Source organism: Mus caroli, chromosome 17 (assembly GCF_900094665.2).
Source record: "Mus caroli chromosome 17, CAROLI_EIJ_v1.1, whole genome shotgun sequence".
Taxonomy (NCBI): domain Eukaryota; kingdom Metazoa; phylum Chordata; class Mammalia; order Rodentia; family Muridae; genus Mus; species Mus caroli.
In genome coordinates, this window is record NC_034586.1 from 35,210,460 (window position 1) to 35,230,062 (window position 19,603).

Genomic DNA, 19,603 nt, shown 5'->3' on the forward strand with positions numbered 1-19,603 from the left:
CTGCACACAGGGGACAGGACAATCTAACACAGACAAGGGAGCAAGCAGGTGACAGATGAATGCTTTCCTTGTCCCATAAAAGAACATATATCCAGAAGATGTTCCAAATGGTAAGAAGGACACATGCTCCACTATGTTCATAGCAGCCTTATTTATAATAGCCAGAAGCTGGAAAGAACCCAGTTTATATTTCTATGAAGCTAAAATATTGTTTTATTGAAAAACAGTATTTTTTTAAAGAACAAAAAGCTTACAGGCTTACCTTGTGGGGGACTCCTCCCTTATTATAAGAGAAGGAGAGCAGAATGAGAGTAGGGCTATGTAAGGGGGAAACTGAGAGGAGAGGGTGAATGCAATCCTGAAGTGTAGTGAATGAATAAGTAAATTAATGAAAAATATATTAATGTAAAAGAAATAAATGCTTAGATAAACAAAAACAAAAAAATCTTAAAAATTAATGGGTAAAAACATCTTAAAAATAACAAAAAACTTACAGGTTTAAAGATAAAATTTGTTTGAAAAAACACCCACTATCGGAGGACACATATTTATTTATATATGCATATACATATGTACATATATATATATATATATGTCATTAAATGAACTGTGATTATTTGTAGCTATATGTTTCAGAAAATACATTACTAAAAAGGAGATGAGAATATAACTTTCCATGATTTAATTCATACATATTGCATACAGACTTTGAACTATAATAATGATTCCAATAAGTTAATGTGCTTGTTCTATATTAGTAAATATTAAAAGCAATAGATTTAATGTAATTAAGCATGTTGCTAATTAAGCTCACTTTAGCAAAAAGAAAATTTTATTTACTAATACAATCTATCTCTCAACTCAGAAGTAGATGTTCATATTTCCTTTTATTATTTATTTTAAAAAATATTTATTTATTTTATGTATATGAGTACACACTGTAGCTATATATATAGTTATGAGCCTTCATCTGGTTGTTGGGACTTGACTTTTAGGACCTCTGTTCGTTCCAGTTGGCCCCACTTGCTCTGGTGCAAAGATTTATTTATTATTATAAACAAGTACACTGTAGATGTCTTCACATACACCAGAAGAGGGCATCAGATCTCATTACAGGTGTTTGTGAGCCACCATGTGGTTGCTGGGTTTTGAACTCAGGACCTTCAGAAGAGCAGTCAGTGTACTCTCTGAAGAGGGTAAGAGCACTCTTACCCTCACCAGCCCCCTTTTATTTTTTTTTTCTAAATCCTAGGGAGTTATTTTTGAGTAGAGATAATAGTTTATTTGCATGTATCCCTTGACAAACCAAATTTAATACAAATTCCACAAATAAAAATTTCTTCAGCCAATATCTTTCTCATATTGTCCTTCTGTAAATACGATGAATATATTAATTAGCATATTAATTTATTTAAGCTACATTTTAAAATTTCAAATGTTTTTGTAACAAATTCTTCTTTGTGTAACCTTCATTGGACACTTTTCTGAGTTCCCCAATTCATATACACTGAGACTTCACTACAGTCCACCAAAAGTAAATAAATAAACTAAAGAAGTTATATAGATATTATTTCAGAATTAATCAATTTAAAGAACAGAACACTGAAAGTTTAACTAGTTTATGTTTTATGACCTACTGCCAATGAATATCTCAACAAATCAAAGTGTCCTTCATAATGGACCGAAGTCTTATCATCGACTGCACAGTGAGAGGCTTCTCTCATATCTTTGATTCATGGAGTATAGATGAGAGGGTTGGGGCTAGGTGTAACAACAGTATAGAAGAGGGCAGTGAATTTGGCTTAACCATGAAATTTTTTGGTTGAAGGCTGAAGATAAATGCACATGATTGGAATGAAAAAGAGAAAAACAACAGTAAAATGGGCTCCACAGGTCCTCAAAGCTTTCTGAAGTCGAATAGTTGGTTACCTACTCAGGAGAGTCCATGCAATGGCACCATAGGAGCTCAGAATGAGAATAAGTGGTACAACTACAAAATCAGCACTCATGTAGATGAGGGTCAGATCATTTGCATGAATATAAAGACAGGAAAACCACAACAATGCTGGCACTTCACAGAAGTGGTTCACATGGAAATGTCCATACAGGGTTTCCTGGAAAGCAAAGGACTTGTGAAGTGTTGAAGTTTGGCCTGTTGTTATGTATCAGAATGCTAAATACTGGCCACCAAGATCTAGTTGTTCCCAGGAACAAGGAAGTAATAGTACATAACCTTGCTCCTTAATTTAAAATTACTGGTTGAAAAAAAATGCCTACAGCTTAGCTGGGCAAAGGAGGGAGAGTTTCTCTTTACAGTTTCAGGGGCCAAGAAGAGGTACAGAGAGGAGAAAAAGCCATTGGGTGAATGCATCATGAAAACATGGCCACAACTGCTTGGTAATTGGAATTACAAGTCATCCAAATAAAATGTGGCAAGTTAACTTGGGATTATTGGCAGGGAAGTAGACATAATAGCATAGAGGATAGATATCTGAGCAGCTCTAGTACTGATTAAGGCTTACTATAAATATAAAAGTTGTGTGCGTTTTATCTGGGAACTGAATTATCTAGCAAGGGGCAGACATCCACAACTGAGATTAAATATACACTACTACAACAAACTGTTGAGATGATAAAGCCACATATCCAGATGCTGCAGCTAGCAGGTGGCAAAAATGAGGATTCATGAGGTCAGAGTAATGCAAGGGTTTACACACAGCTGCATAGCAGTCATAAGACATCACCAACAACAGAACACACTCTGTGGGACCAAGAGTGAGGACCAAATAAAGTTGGATCATGTAACCAGCATAAAAATATCAACCTAGAGGTTGAAAAACACCTGGGGGACAGAGTTAGTGATATAGCAGAGATCCAGAGCAGAAAAATCTGAGAGGAAGAGTTATATAGGAGTGTGCAGGTGGGAATCTAGGTGTTACAAGATGATGATGAAAAGATTCCCTGTCAGTGTTGTTATGTAGAATATCAATATCACCACAAAGAAAACAACTTATAGATGAGGTCATTTAGAAAAACCAAGAAGAATAAAATATACTTCAGAACTTTCATTAATTTTCTCATTATCACTCATTTTTGCCTATACGTTAAGAGGGCAAAAAAAAAATCAAATAAACTTTATAGAGTGTCCTGATGTTGATGCTTTTAAATATACCAGGTTAAATAAATGCTGCTTCTCAATACTTTCTTCAGAAAGTATCCCATGGTTCTGGCAACTCAAATCTCTTGGGATCTCTGAAACAATCCAGGCTTCACCTTCTCAGCTTCATACAGTGGCCTCTCTGGTCATTCATACACGAACACCCCTGCTACAGAGCTGACCTCAGTTTCTTTCCTTCATTACATAGGGTGATTCCATAACTCCTATCCTTGACTTTAAGTCCAGAACCACATTGGTGAAGTTATCAATTTCTACTGCTTGTAGGGATTCAAACATGGCCTTGTTGTCCATTATCATCATGGTGGAAAACATGGCAGTATTCAGGCAGACATGATGTTGGAGAAGGAGCTAAGAGTTCTACATCTTGATTTACATGCAGTAAGAGGAGAGTATGTACCACACTGTGCATAGTTTGAGGATATATGACCTAAAAGCCTACCTCCACAATGACAAACTTCCTCCAACAATGTCACATTTCCTATGATTGCCACTCCCTATTGTTAAGAATTCAAACATATGAGTCTGTGGGTGGCATTCCTATTCAAAGCGCCACAGTACTTATAATGATAAGTATTAAAAATTCAGTTAGAAATTATATTGGTTTAGGAAACATGGAAGTAATGAAACAACTCTTGTGTCTGTGACTTCCAGTCCTATGATAAAATGGCTATATTTACAGTACTAGGCATGAATTCCTTCCTAGTAAGCAGGATTTAAGTTCATTTACACAGCTATTGGTTACTCTTAGGATATAAGTGCCACTATTGCTTCATCAGACTTGTCTTGTTCAACCAGTCATTGTGGTATTTAGGCTTTCAAATGTATAGAGTTGCTGGTTGTTTCTCTCACTGGCAGCTGGCATAGCACCTTCTGATATTGTGAGAGATAGTACACAGGGAAGAAGCTTCTCATTGAGTTTTTATTCAGCTCTATTTATAAAAGGCTTATCTCCAAATGTGTTGTCTTCAGTAATAGATTCTGTCTCCAAGTTCTAAAAAGGAAACCAAGGGCAATCTAAAATGTTTGTTATACCAACTATACATACTGTATTTTATTTGGAGACAGAGTCTTACTATGAAGTTGTAGTTTGCCTGGAACTTGTGATGTAGGCAAGCCGGCCATAAACTTTCAAAGATCTTCCTGTCTTTGGTCTTAAAGTGCTGAGATTAAAAATGCAAACACGCAAGTGGAAATACAAAGACTTTGTGCCTTGTAATGGTTATTTAATGTTTAAATAAGTTATGTTCATCAAGTATTCAAAGTCATTTCTCACCTTCTATTTCAAAGAAAAATTATGTTCTTTTTATTTTATTTTTTAGGTAAGAATAATTAATTATAAATTTTTATTTGATTCCTATACTTTTAAAATTACAAATGTGAAGACATCATTTGGAAAAATAATACTTAAAATTGTTATAATAAAGTCTCTGTGAATCATTATTTTTAATGGAAAAAGATCCTTGACTAATGAAAAAATGGTTAATCTTGAAGGAATGAAATAGCTTTAAAAACTCCAACTATAGCTCACAAAAAAATGAAGATTGTCTTCACCACCTATCATTGCAGTCTGTCATTACTTCTAGATCCCTAGAAAGAATTCCATTTTAGTTCAACCTGATGAAGAAGGAATGGATTTCTCTGAAAGCATTCTATTCCCAATATTTTTTGGAAAATATAAGTAGAAGAACTATTACTTTATTTGACAAAGTCACAAATATACTTTAATTGGTTCAACTCTCCAGGTTAGGACATTGAACACTTTATATCTCTCAGTGCATCTTTGATCCTTTACAACATAATTTCCCAAATTTCTTAGAATCACTGTGTGCAAATTGTACCATGTAAGCAGAAAGTATCAAGTACAGTGGATGCCTTGGTAAACATATGACCGTGGGCAGAATTATTAACATAGATAATTGCAATGCTTGCTTTTGCCTTATGGTTTTCCTCATTTCCTTAAGGTGTTCACTGTGGTAAATTTTGTCTTTAATATTTATTTTTATATATTAACATATGCTTACATGAAATTCAATAACGTTTGGGAGGTATTTAGAATATTAATGTTTGTTAAGACACCATGAGCAAAGCAACTTACTGTTTCAGAGGTCCATGACCACGATGGTTGGGAGAATGGCAGCATGCAGTCAGAAGTGGGCTTGATCAGAAACTTAGATCTTATATCTTGTGGCACAAGCATAAAGCAGAGAGCTAATGAGTGATGGTCCAGTGATGCACTGTAGTTCTGGGTGGTACTTTAAAGAACAACTTCATGAATCACTTTTACTTTCCACAGTACCTCACTCATCACCATTATTTGGAATATGTTCTAAAATTCAGTATTGGAAACTTTAAAATAGTTTATTTGAGAATGTGGATAAAATATATTTCTACTATTCTATACTACTAATACTAAGAAAGACTCCCAATGGACGCAGATAAATGAGCTCATTGTTATTACTCCCTGAACCTAATAAGCTCACTAATGAGCTCCTAAGAGTCCATCTTTTTAGAAATAACTGAGTGTTTTAAAAGGCTTTCTAACTATGTTTTAGTTTGGAAATGGCAGTTGTTCTTTACTCTATCTGTAATGATTGCCTACTTTCATCTGAGATAGTGTTTGAGATAAAGCAACAAGTCATTAATTCCTCATAAAATAGTGAAGAACAGTATTAATTAACCAGCTACAACTCCAGTGTCATTGCTTCCTAATTCTCCAGAATCAAGCTAATCATACAGTTAAAAAGTAAACTCTTACTTTTCTCAGAGAATATGGGAAAGAGAAAGAATCAACTAACCAAAAATCTCCAAGTACAATTTTTATACATTAAAAAAAAAAAGAATTTATTTGATTACCTTTCTCTCTCACTGAGTAATTAGCTAGGTTTCCAGTATCAAGTGTGATTTTTTTTTCTAGTTGAGTGAGCCTAAAACCCAATTAGAGAGCTGCTTGTTACCACCAAGGTGTCTGGCCACTACTGCACCCTTAGGGCTATTCTACCACATTAATCATTGATTCATAGGCATCAAAATATGGTAGGGCTGTTACTTGCCTACTTCTTTTGGAAGCTTACATTATGTACTCAGAATTCATTTTTAATTTACTTGGATGAATTAATCCATGGTAATAAAGTGCCAGAGCACTTTAAAGTCTATGAATGTTTTTATGTCTTCAAAACTCAGACTATGTACTCTTAAACTAGAAAGAAAAGTTAATGCAATTTTATTTCAAAAAAATTGATGAGAAAATGTTTTAAGAATGCTAACTACATAAGCGGTTGATGGACATGTGTGGTAACATAACCTAATGGAAAGAACTAGTTTTGTTAGTCTGTTTTTATTTTTGCTTTGGTTAGTTGTGTTTTTTAGTAGAATTGTCATTTAATTCCAGCTTCGTCAGAATACTTAACATTAAATTTCAAGCATCTTTCAATTACTTCTTTGTAAACATTGTAAAGGTGACAGTATTGTTCATGATATATTATATTTCTTTATGAGAAAATAGAAGGCCTTCCAAGGAAAACAACAAAATCTGGCATTACAAAGCTGCATTAGGACCAGACACATATTCTTATATCAAGGCTGGATAAGGCAAGCCACTAAGAGAAAAAGACCGTTTTTCCCCAAAGTCAGGCAAAAAAGTCAAAGAAAACTCCCACTCCCACTGATAGGAATCCAATAAGAACTCTGAACTACACAACCTTATCATATATACAGAGGATCTTGGTCCATACAGAGCTCCCTCATCTCTGTGAGCCCACTTGAGTCCTAGACAGTCTATTCTCTGGGTTATGTCCTTGTGGTGTCCTTGATCACTCTAGCTTCTCCAAATCCTTCCTTCCCTTCTTGTGCAAGAACTTGTATCCCTGATCTCTCCAAGACTTTTAAAATGAAGGGATGTTAGGTTTGGTCTAAAGCTTGTTCAGCATCTAATGTGATGATAATGTGATATTTTTCTTTCAGTATTTTTTTTTACATGGTGGATTACATTGATGGATTTTCATATATTTAACCATCCCTGCATCCTGGGGATGAAGGCTACTTGGTCAGGACAAGTGATGTTTTTGATGTGCCCTTGGATTCTGTCTCTGAGTTTTTTATTGAGTGTTTTTGTATCAACATTCAAAAGGTAAATTGGTCTGAAATTCTTTCTTGGTTGAGTATTTGTGGAGTTTAGGTAGCATCAAGGTGACTGTGGCCTCATAGAATGAGTTTAGAAGTGTATCATCTGTTTGTACTTTGTAGAAGTGTTTGCCGAGTATTGCTATTAGTTCCTCTAATATGGAAGAATTCTGCACTAAAACCATCTGGCCTTGGATTTTTTTTTTCAGGGGGGGACTTCAAATTACCTCTTCTATTTCCTTTGGGATAATAAGGTTTTTAAAATAGTTTACCTGATATTGATTTAATTTTGTTGAGAGTTATCTGTCTAGAAAATCATCCATTGCCCACGCAATCTTGGGCACAAACACAGCAGAGGGTCCTAAGATACTCAGAGGACTCTCCATTCTGCAGGCATCCTAGCACTCCCAGGATCTTGAGATAGCTGGTGAGTGGAAAACAATATCTGTTCCAAAAAACCCAGAGGGTCTTGTGCCAGCAGGAACAGGGACAAAGGAAACTCACCCAACAAGTGGCTGGGGTTCATTCTGGTCATTGTCAGCCTCGTGCCATCTTGGGCACAAACACAGCAGGCCCTAGCACATCCTGGATTTTGGGATCAGAGACCAGTCTACTCAGGAAAGCATGTGGGTGACAGAAGCAACAGAGCTCTTTGGACAGGGTTGCTACAGGCCTTCATCCTGAGCCAGGAGGTAGAGCTGAGACCCAGACCCCTGGGCACCTTCTTTGCCAGAGGAGAATTGGCCTACAGGGAGGGGCCTGACCCGAGAACTCAGGAAGTGGATCGAAGCTACATACTTCTGTGCACCTTCCCTGAAAGAGGAGAACTTGCCTGCTGAGAATGCTCTGACCACTGGGACTCAGGAGAGAGTTGGACTCCCAAAAGTGCTTACAGAGGCTAAAGAATCACAGGAGGAACAAGCTCCAACCAGACAGTTAGAACATGTAATACCAGAAATTACCAGATGGTGAAAGGCAAACATGAATCTTACTAACAGAAACCAAGATCACTAGGCTCATTGGTCTCAGTACACCCAGCACTGAGAGTCCTGGATACCCAAAAACACCCAAAAAGAAAGATTCAGACTTAAAATCATACCTCATGATGTTGTTAGAGGACTTTAAGAAGGGCATTAATAACTCAAAGAAATACAGAGAACACTCTAAACACATCTAAGTCCTTAAAGAATTACAGGAAAACATTGCTAAACAGGTAGAAGTCCTTAAAGGAGAAACACAAAAATCCCTTAAAGAATTACAGGAAAACACAACCAAACAGGTGATGGAATTAAACAAAATCATCCAAGATCTAAAAATGGAAGAAGAAACAATGAAGAAAACACAAATGGAGACAACTTTGGAGATAGAAAACCTAGGAAAGAAATCAGGAACCATAGATGCAAGCATCAAAAACAGAATACAAGAGATGGAAGAGAGAATCTCAGTTGCAGAAGATTTCGTAGAGAGCATGGACACAACAATCAGAGAAAATGCAAAATCCAAAAAGGTCCTAAGTTAAAATATCCCGGAAATCCAGGACACAATAAGAAGACCAAACCTAACAATAATAGGTATAGATGAGAATGAAGATTTTCAAATTAAAGGGCCAGTAAATATCTTCAACAGAATTATAGAAGAAAACTTCCCTAACCTAAAGAAAGAGATGCCCATGAGCATAAAAGAAGTCTACAGAACTCAAAATAGACTGGACCAGAAAAGAAATTCATCCCGACACATGATAATCAGAACAACAAATGCACTAAATAAAGATAAAATATTAAAAGGGGTAAGGGAAAAAGGTCAAGTAACATATAAAGGCAGACCTATTAGAATTACACCAGACATCAGCAGAGACTATGAAAGCCAGAAGATCCTGGACAGATGTCAGACAGACCCTAAGAGAACACAAATGTCAGCCCAGGCTAATATACCCAGCAAAACTCTCAATTACCATAGATGGAGAAACCAAAGTATTCCATGACAAAACCAAATTCACACAGCATCTTTCAATGAATCCAACCCTTCAAAGGATAATAAAGGGAAAACACCAACACAAGGATGGAAAAGCAAGAAAGTAATCCTTCAACCAACCTAAAAAAAAGACAGCTTTAAGAACAGAAACTCAACTCTAACAACAAAAATATCAGGAAGAAGCAATTACTTTTCTTTAATATGTCTTAATATCAATGGACTCAGTTCCCATATAAAAAGACATAGACTAACAGAGTGGCTACATAAACATGACCCAACTTTTTGATGCTTACAGGAAATCCACCTCAGGGAAAAAGACAGATACTACCTCAGATTAAAAGGATGGAAAACAATTTTTCAAGCAAATGGTCCAAAGAAACAAGCTGGAATCGCCATTCTAATATAGAATAAAATCGACTTCCAACACAAAGTTATCAAAAACGAAAAGGAGGGGCACTTCATACTCATCAAAGGTAAAATATTCTAAGATGAACTCTCAGTTCTGAATATATATGTTCCAAATGCAAGGACATCCACATTCATTAAAGAAACTATAGTAAAGCTCAAAGCACACATTGCACCTCACATAGTAATAGTGGGAGACTTCAACACCCCACTCTCATCAATATACAGATCCTGGAAACAGAAATTAAACAGAGACAAATTGAAACTAACAGAAGTTATGAAACAAATGGATTTAACAGATATCTACAGAACATTTTATCCTAAAAGAAAAAGGATCTACCTTCTTCTCAGTACCTCATGGCACCTTCTTCAGAACTGACCATATAATTGGTCACAAAACAGGTCTCAACAGATACAAAAATATTGAAATTATTCCATGTATCCTATCAGATCACCACAGACTAAGGATGATCTTCAATAACAACATAAATAATAAAAAGCCAACATTTACATGGAAATGTAAACATTTACATCTCCATTCAATGATACCTTGGACAAGGAAGAAATAAAGAAAGAAATTAAAGACATTTTAGAGTTTAATGAAAATGAAGCCGCAACATACCCAAACTTATGAGCACAATGAAAGCAGTCCTAAGAGGAAATCTCATAGCTCTGAGTGCCTACAAAAACAACTAGAGAGAGCATATACTAGCAGCTTGACAGCACACCTAAGCTCTAGAACAAAAGGAAGCAAATTCATTCAAGGGGAAGAGATGGCCGGAAATAATCAAACTGAGGGCTGAAATCAACCAAGTAGAAACAAAGAGAACTATACAAAGAATCCACCAAACCAACAAGATAGATAAACACTTAGCCAGGCTAACTAGAGGGCACAGGAACCATATCTTAATTAATAAAATAAAAACTGGAAAGGGACACATAACAAGAGTACATGAGGAAATCCAAACATCATCCGATCCTACTATAAAAGGCTATACTCAATAAAACTCGAAAACCTCAATGAAATAGATAGATTTCTAGACAGATACCAGGTACCAAAGTTGAATCAGGATCATATTAATGACATAAACTTTCCCATTTCCCCTAAAGAAATAGAAGCAGTCATTAATAACCTCAATAAAAGAAAGAAAGAAAGAAAGAAAGAAAGAAAGAAAGAAAGAAAGATAGAAAGAAAGAAAGAAAGAGAGAGAGAAAGAAAGAAAGATAGAAAGAAAGGAAGAAAGAAAGAAAGAAAGGGCACAGGGCCAGATGGGTTTAGTGCAGTTCTATCAGACCTTCAAAGAAGACCTAATTCCAATTCTCCTCAAACTATTCCACAGATAGAAAATGAAGATACTCAACCTATTTCATTCTATGAAGCCACAATTACTGTGATACCTAAACCACAGAAAGACCCAACAAAGATAGAGAACTTCAGACCAATTTACCTTATGAATATTGATGTAAAACTACTCAATAAAATCCTTGCACACTGAATCCAAGAACACATCAAAATGATCATCTATTATGATCAAGTAAGCTTCAGCTCAGGTATGCAGGGAAGGTTCAATATACGGAAAATCCATCAATGTTATCCACTACATAAACAAACTCAAAGACAAAAGCCACATGATCATCTTGTTAGATTCTGAGAAAGCATTTGACAAAATCCAACACTGAATCATGATAAAAGTCTTAGAAAGATCAGGAATTCAAGGACCTTAACTAAACATAATAAAAACAATGTACAACAAACCAGTAGTCAACATCAAACTAAATGGAGAGAAGCTGGAAGCATTCCAATTAAATCAGGGACTAGACAAGGTTGCACACTTTCTCCCTACCTATTCAATATAGTACTCAAAGTCCTAGCCAGAACAATTAGACAACAAAAGGAGGTCAAGGAACACAGATTTGAAAGGAAGAAGTCAAAATATCACTATTTGCAGATGTTATAATCGTTTATATAAGTGATCCTAAAAATTCCACCAGAGAATTCCTAAAGCTCTGGATATAAAATTAACTCAAACAAATCAGTGGCCTTTCTCTACACAAAGAATAAACAGGCTGAGGAAGAAATGAGGGAAACAACACCCTTCACAATCGTGCCAAATAATATAACATACCTTGGTTTTACTCTAAGTGAAAGATCTGTACGATAAAAACTTCAAGTCTCTGAAGAAAGACATCAAAGAAGATCCTAGAACTTTGAAAGATCTCCCATGCTAACGTATTAGCAGGATTAATATTGTAAAAATGACCATCTTGCTGAAACCAATATACAGATTCAATGCAATCCCCATCAAAATTCCAACTCAATTCTTCAGCGATTTAGAAGGGCAATTTGTAAACTCATTTGGAATAACAAAAAACCTAGGATAGCAAAAAGTATTCTCAACCATTAAAGAACCTCTGGTGGAATCACCATGCCTGACCTCAAACTATACTAGAGAGAAATTGTGATTAAAAACTACATGGTACTGATAGAGCAACAGACATTTAGACCAAAGGGATAGGCTTGAAGAAATGAACCCACACACCTATAGTCACTTGATCTTTGACAAGATTGCCAAAACAATCCAATTGAAAAAAAGACAACATTTCCAATAAATGGTGCTGGCACAACTTGTGGTTATTATGTAGAAGAATGATAATTGATATATTCTTATATCCTTGTACAAAGCTCAAGACTAACTGGATCTATGAACACCACATAAAATCAGAGATACTGGAACTTATAGAGGAGAAAGTGAGGAAAAGCCTTGAAGATATAGACACAGGGGGAAAATTCCTGAACAGAACACCAATGGCTTGTGATGTAAGATTGAGAATCGATAAATGGGACCTTATAAAATTGCAAAGCTTCTGTAAGGCAAAAGACATTGTCAATAAGACAGAAAGGATGTATCACATGGCTCCCAATGGAGAAGCTAGAGAAAGTACCCAAGGAGCTAAAGGGATCTGCAACCCTATAGGGGGAACAACATGATGAACTAACCAGTACCCCGGAGCTCTTGTCTCTAGCTGCATATGCATCGAAAGATGGCCTAGTCGGCCATCAATGGAAAGAGAGGCCCATTGGACTTGCAAACTTTATATGCCCCAATATAGGGGANTGCCAGGGCCAAAAGAATGGGAATGGGTGGGTAGGGAAGTGGGGGGCGCTATGGGGGACTTTTGGGATAGCATTGGAAATGTAATTGAGGAAAATATGTAATAAAAATATTAAAAATTAAAAAAAATAAGACAGAAAGGCCACCAACAGATTGGGAAAGGATCTTTTCCAATCCTAAATCGGATAGAGGACTAATATCCAATATATATATATATATATATATATATATATAACTCATGAAGACAGACTCCAGAAACTCAACTAACCCTATTAAAAATGGGGTACAGAACTAAACAAAGAATTCCCAACTGAGGAATGAATGGCTGAGAAGCACCTGAAAAAATGTTCAACATCCTTAATCATCAGGGAAATGCAAATCAAAACAACACTGAGATTCCACATCATACCAGTCAGAATGGATAGGATCAAAAATTCAGGTGACAGAAGATGCTGGTGAAGATATTGAGAAAGAGGAACACTTCTCCAATGTTGGTGGGATTGAAAGTTGTACAACCACTCTGGAAATCAGTCTGGCATTTCCTCAGAAAATTGGACATATTACTGCTGGAAGATCCAGCAATTCCTCTCCTGGGCATATACCCAGAAGGTGTTCCAACTTGTAATAAGGACACATGTTCCACTATGTTCATTTCAGTCTTATTTATAATAGCCAGAAGCTGGAATGAACCCAGATGTCCCTGTACAGTGGAATGAATACAGAAAATGTGGTACATTTACATAATGGAGTACTACTCAGCAATTAAAAACAATTGAATTCATGAAATTCTTAGGCAAATGAATGGATCTGGAGGATATCATCCTGATTTAGGCAACCCTATCACAAAAAGAACAGATATGATATGCACTCACTGATAAGTGGATATTAACCCTGAAACTTAGAATATCCAAGATACAATTTGCAAAACACATGACAGTCAAGAAGAATGAAGACCAAAGTGTGGATACTTCACTCCTTCTTAGAATATGGGAGGTATAACCCATGGAAGGAGTTATAGGGTTAAATTTTGAGCTGAGATGGCAGGAAGGGCCATCTAGAGACTTCCTCCCCCGGGGTTCCATCCCATATACAACCACCAACCCCAGAAACTATTGCATATTGCAGAAAGATTTTCCTTATAGGACCCTGATATAGCTCTCTTTTGTAAGGCTATGCCAGTGCCTGGCAAATACAGAAGTGGATGCTCACAGTTATCTATTGGATGGAAAACAGGGCCCCTAATGAAAGAACTAGAGAAAGTACCTAAGGACCTAAAGGGGTCGGCAACCTTATAGCAGGAACCACAATATGAACTAACCAGTACCCCCCAGAACTGTATCTCTAGTTGCATATGTAGCATAGGGATGGCCTAGTCGGCCATCAATGGGAAGAGAGGCCCTTGGTCTTGTGAAGATCATATGCCCCTGTATAAGGGAATGTCAGGGCCAGGAAGTACGATTGGGTGGCTTGGGGAGCAGGGTGGGTGGAAGGTATACGGAGCTTTGGGGATAGCATTTGAAATGTAAATGAAGAAAATATCTAATAAATATCATCCATTTTGTTAACATTTTCCAAATGTTGGAGTATAGGCTTTTGAAGTAAGACCTAATGATTTTTTAAATTTCATCAGTGGCTGTTATATCCCCCATTTCATTTCTGATTTAGTTTATTGGATACTGTCATTCTGTCTTTCAGTTATTTTATTCAAGGCTTTGTTTGTCTTATTAAATTTCTCAGAAATCCAGCTCTTACTTTTGTTGATTCTTTGTAGTGTTACCATTTTGTTTTGTTTTGTTTTTTAAAACTTAGTATGATTTCTGCCCAGATTTTGATTATTTCCTGCCATCTTATCCTCTTCTGTGTGTTTACATTTTCTTAGAGTGTTCAGATGTACTTTTAAATTGTTGTTAAGACAACTCTCTAATTTCTTTCTGGAGGCACTTACTGCTATAACTTTCTTCTTAGCACAGCTTTCATTGTTTCCCATAAATTTGGGTATGTTCTGCCTTCATTTTCACTGAAGTCTGAAAAGCCTTTAATTTCTTCTTGTTTTAACTTTATTTTTTAATTAGGTATTTTCTTTATTTACATTTCAAATGCTATCCCAAAAGTCCCCCAGACCCTCCCCCCACTCCCCTACCCACCTACTCCCACTTCTTGGCCATGGCGTTCCCCCGTACTGAGGCATATAAAGTTTGCAAGACCAAGGGGCCTCTCTTTCCAATGTTGGCCGACTAGGCCATCATCTGATATATATGCACATAAAATCAGAGACAATGAAACTTATAGAGGAGAAAGTATGGACAAGCCTCGAAGATATGGGCACAGGGGAAAAATTCCTGAATAGAACAGCAATGGCTTGTGCTGTAAGATCGAGAATTTAANTTTTTTTTTCTTTCTTATTTCTTTACTCAGTGACCCAGTGATCACTGAATAAATAGTTGTTCAGTTTCCATGATTGTGTAGGTTTTTTGTTGTTTCTGTTGTTGTTAAGTCCAGCATTAATCCATGGTAGTCTGATAAGATAGAAGGCATTATTTCAAATTTCTTATATCTGTGGATGATTGGTTACTAACCAACATTTTGATCAATTTTGGTGAAAGTTCATGAGGTATTGAGAAGGTACGTTCATTTGTGTTTTGATGAAATGTCCTGTGGACATCAGCTCAGTTCATTTGATTCAAAATATCAGGTAGGTTTATTATTTCTCTGTTTATTTTTTGTCCGGATAACCAGTTGATTGATGCGAGTGCACTACTAAAATCCACCACTATTAATGTGTGGGGTTCAGTGTACAATTTAAGCTTTAGCAATGTTTCCTTTACAAATGTGGTTGCCCATGCTTTGGGGGCATAGATGTTCAGAACTGAGATGTCCTCTTGGTGGATTTTTCCTTTGGTGAGTATGAAGTATCCTTCTCTGTCTCTATTCCTTAGTTTTGGTTGAAAGTATATTTTATTATATATTAGAATGGCTGCTGCAGCTTGCTTCTTGAGTCAGTTATCCTGGAAAAACTTTTACTCTGAGGACTTTTCTATCTTTATTGTTGATGTGTGTTTCTTATATGCAACTGAATGGTGGGTACAATTTTCACATCCGTTTTGTCAGCCTGAGTCTTTTAATTGGGTAATTGAGTCCATTAATGTTGATAGATATTAATAAAGAGTGACTATTAACTCCTGTTATTTTTTAGTTGGTGGAGTTAGTGTGCTTGTGTGTGTCCATGTGTTTGTGTATGTAATTCTTTTGTTTTGCTGGTATGTAATTATTTATTTCGTATGATTTTTATGGTATTATTATATTCCTTGGGAATGCAGTTTTCATTCTAGTATTTTTTTTTTTTGAAATTTCTGGATAGATCTTATTTAAATTTGGTTTTGTCTTGAAATATCTTAGTTCCTCCCTCTATGGTTATTTAGAATTTTGCTAGGTTTAGTAGTCTAGGTTGGCATGTGTACATTTCTTGAGGCTGCAAGAAATCTGTCCAGGCCCTTGTGCCTTTTATAGTCTCTGTTGAGACACATTGGGTGTAATTTTAATTGGTCTGCCTTTGTATGATAACTGAACATTTTCCCTTGCAGCTTTTAATATTCTTTCTATGTTCTTTACATTTAGAGTTTTGTTTACTATGTGATGGGTGGTTTTCTTTTCTGGTCCAATCTAATTGGTTTTCTGTATACTTCTTGTATGTTTATAGGCACCTCTTATTTAGGTTGAAAAAGTTTTCTTCTAAGATTTTATTGAATATATTTTTCTGTTCCTTGGAGCGGGGACTCTCCCTATCTTCTATTTTTTATTATTCTTAGGTTAATGCTTATCATGATATCCCAGGTTTCCTGGATGTTTTATGACAGAAATTTTTTATTTAATATTTTTTGACTGGTGTTCAGTTTCTTATATTATATCTTCTACACCTGAGATTCCATCTTCTGTCTCTTGTATTCTGTTGGTGATGCTTGCATCTGTTATTCTTGTTCTCTTATCGAAGATTCTCTCAGTTTGTCTTTTCTTTATTGCTTCTATTTTCATTTTCAGGTCTTGTAGAGTTTTATTTATTTCTTTCATATGTTTAATTGTATTTTCTGTATTTATTTCAGGGATTTATGTTTATTCTCTCTAAAGGCTTCTGCCTGTTTGATTGTTTTTCCTAAATTTCTTTAAGCAATTTATTCATTTCCTTCTTTAAAAACCTCGGTCATCTTAATAGATGGGTTTATAATTATTTTCTTGTGCTTTGGTTATTAGGATATCCAGTGCTGGTGTAGTAAGATAACTGTGCTCTGAAGGTGTTATAGTGCCCTTGCTTTTTTTGAATTGTATTCCTATGCTGGTCTTTAGCCATATACTTGTCCTTGGATGTTTCAGTTGTGGCAGGTGTGTGTTTGGTGGGGTGCCAATGCTAACCTTGAAGATTATGATGAGGCAGGCCTCTGTTGGATATCTTTGTGCTGAACAATGGAACTCAGGGGGCATTACAAGTCTTCCAGCAGTTAAGTGTGCTCCTGAAGACAAGGTTGTAAAGAGTTTGTGGTGGAGAAGGCAGGCAAAGAGGTGATGGAACAATGGAGCTCCAGGTGATAAGATGCTGCTCTGCACTACTAAGCATACCCCAGAGGACTATGGGCATGGGACAGGGGAATGGGTGCAGGGTAAAAACATAACCTCTATGGTTCTGTATAAGCAGGTCTGATGAAGGTAATTGGAGAGTTGGATGGACAGTGAAGGTCTGGGGGACAGCTGTCTATCCAAGGCAGTTTGGTATGTGTCAGAAGACTCAGGGTGGGTGCAGGGGAATGTCTGCATGGAGGAAATCTAACCTTCTAAGTAGGTCTGATCACAATTAGGTTTTCATTCATTCATTCATTCATTCATTCATTCATTCATTTACTCTTTTAGATTTTAATGTACCAAAATAAAGAATAATAAAATTAAAACAAAAACTTGCATTGAATTTGAGCAAGTCAAACCAACAAAAAGAAAATAGCCCAAGAGAAAGCATGATAATCAGGGACCTACTTGTTCAAACACAGAGGAATCTCAAAAAAAAAGGGGGGTTACTGCAGATCTGTGTGAGGCTTCTCCATACTGCATCTGTCTCAAAGCTTTGCTTGTGCTGATTTCCAGGGCCTTGTTATCTTGGTATCTTCCATTCCTCTAGCCATTGATCTCTTTCTGCCTCAACTTCCATGGTGTTCCCTGAGCTCTGAGGTGAGCAAATTGATAAAGGCCTCACATTTAAGGCTTAGTGTTGCAAGGTCTTTCACTCTGTATATAATGCCTGTCTGTCTCTATATGTGGTCCCATCTACTGTAGGAAGAACATTCTCTGATGATGATTGAGCAGGGCACTCATTTATGAGTGTAGAAAAATATCCATAGGAATGATTTTCTCGTTGTCTATTTTTTTTTCTTTTTTGGGACTAGTGTTATTTGAATTTATCTAAAATCTCTGGGTGATCTTGTCTCAGTTTCTTAGTCACCCAAGCAGTGTTGGGTATGGAATACATCTCATGAGGTAACCCTTAAGTCAAATCAGTCATTCGTTGGTTACTCCCACAAACTTTATGACACCATTGCCCTATATCTTGCAAACAGTATACAGTTGTAGATGAAAGATTTCTGTCTGGTCTGGTGTTTACATTTCTCTTAGTCTTGGCAACAGCCTGAATTATAACTTCAATTGTTTCAAAACTATATGAATTACTCTAAGAATGAATGAAGGTACTTAAATTCGTATAGAAATTCCAAAGACTCACTTACTTATATATTGCTTAATTTACTTATTTTAATTACATTCAATGTAATACTTATGTAAAGTGTTTTGTGAGTTTCGATGTGTTTACTTTAAAGCATGTCTGGGTAGCCGGGCATGGTGCTGTACGCCTTTAATCCCAGCACCTGGGAGACAGAAGTAGGTGGGTTTCTGAGTTCGAGGCCAGCCTGGTCTACAAAGTGAGTTCCAGGACAGCAGGGCTATACAGAGAAACCCTGTCTCGGGAAAAAAAAAAAAAAGCATGTCTAAAAGCAGCAGATATCTCCCAACCTCTGTTTAGTAACTGCTAATTGTACATAAGAAACATTTCCACTGAGAGCTCTCTCCCAAGAAATTTTCTGTGCTAACACACCTGGGAGAGTGATAAATGAATGGTCTGGTTGAAAACAATGCCTCCAATATTAGAGGCTACATTTAGCAAGCATACAGTAGTATACTCAAAAACCTTGGTTGATACATTCTACTACTAGCTGCCTGGTTTATGTTCTATGGCACTTGTGCCAATTATAAAAGTAAGTTATGAGATTTATGATTGATTATGTACCTGTGGGCAACAGTTTTTCTTTTCTCTAAAATATGAAAGATTTAAGTGAATCTTTTCATAATTTCACTTCAGTGGAAGATGTAAAAACAAGTTAAATAATAAAGTGTTTCAAACGCCATGAGGTCTCAGGGAAGGTAGAAACATGTTTGGATACTGGTACCTATTGTATACATGAATGTCATACAATATTTTACCCAGGAAACCTCTAAAATTAAAAATATTTTGTTCAGGAGTTTTAGAAACAACTAGCATCCTATTTGTTTTTTTTTTTCTCGGTGTCTTTATCTTAAATTTGTATAAACTTGAGCAAGTAGAGTTTTTGACATATACTGAATATTTAAACAAAGTGTTGGCTTTATTTAATTGTTAAAATATACCATAGGAATCAGTTTTGAGTAAACATTCAAAGTTTCTGTGATATATTATTCATATTGGGAGTTAGATGCAGGGGTGTGTGTGTGTGTGTGTGTGTGTGAGAGAGAGAGAGAGAGAGAGAGAGAG

The 19,603-nt window shown here is 36.2% G+C and overlaps 1 pseudogene; it reads right to left on the bottom strand.

Moving 5' to 3' along the window:
• Positions 1-1,733: 1,733 nt before the first annotated feature.
• Positions 1,734-3,469, bottom strand: LOC110312243 (annotated as a pseudogene).
• Between the last annotated feature and the right edge of the window lie 16,134 nt (positions 3,470-19,603).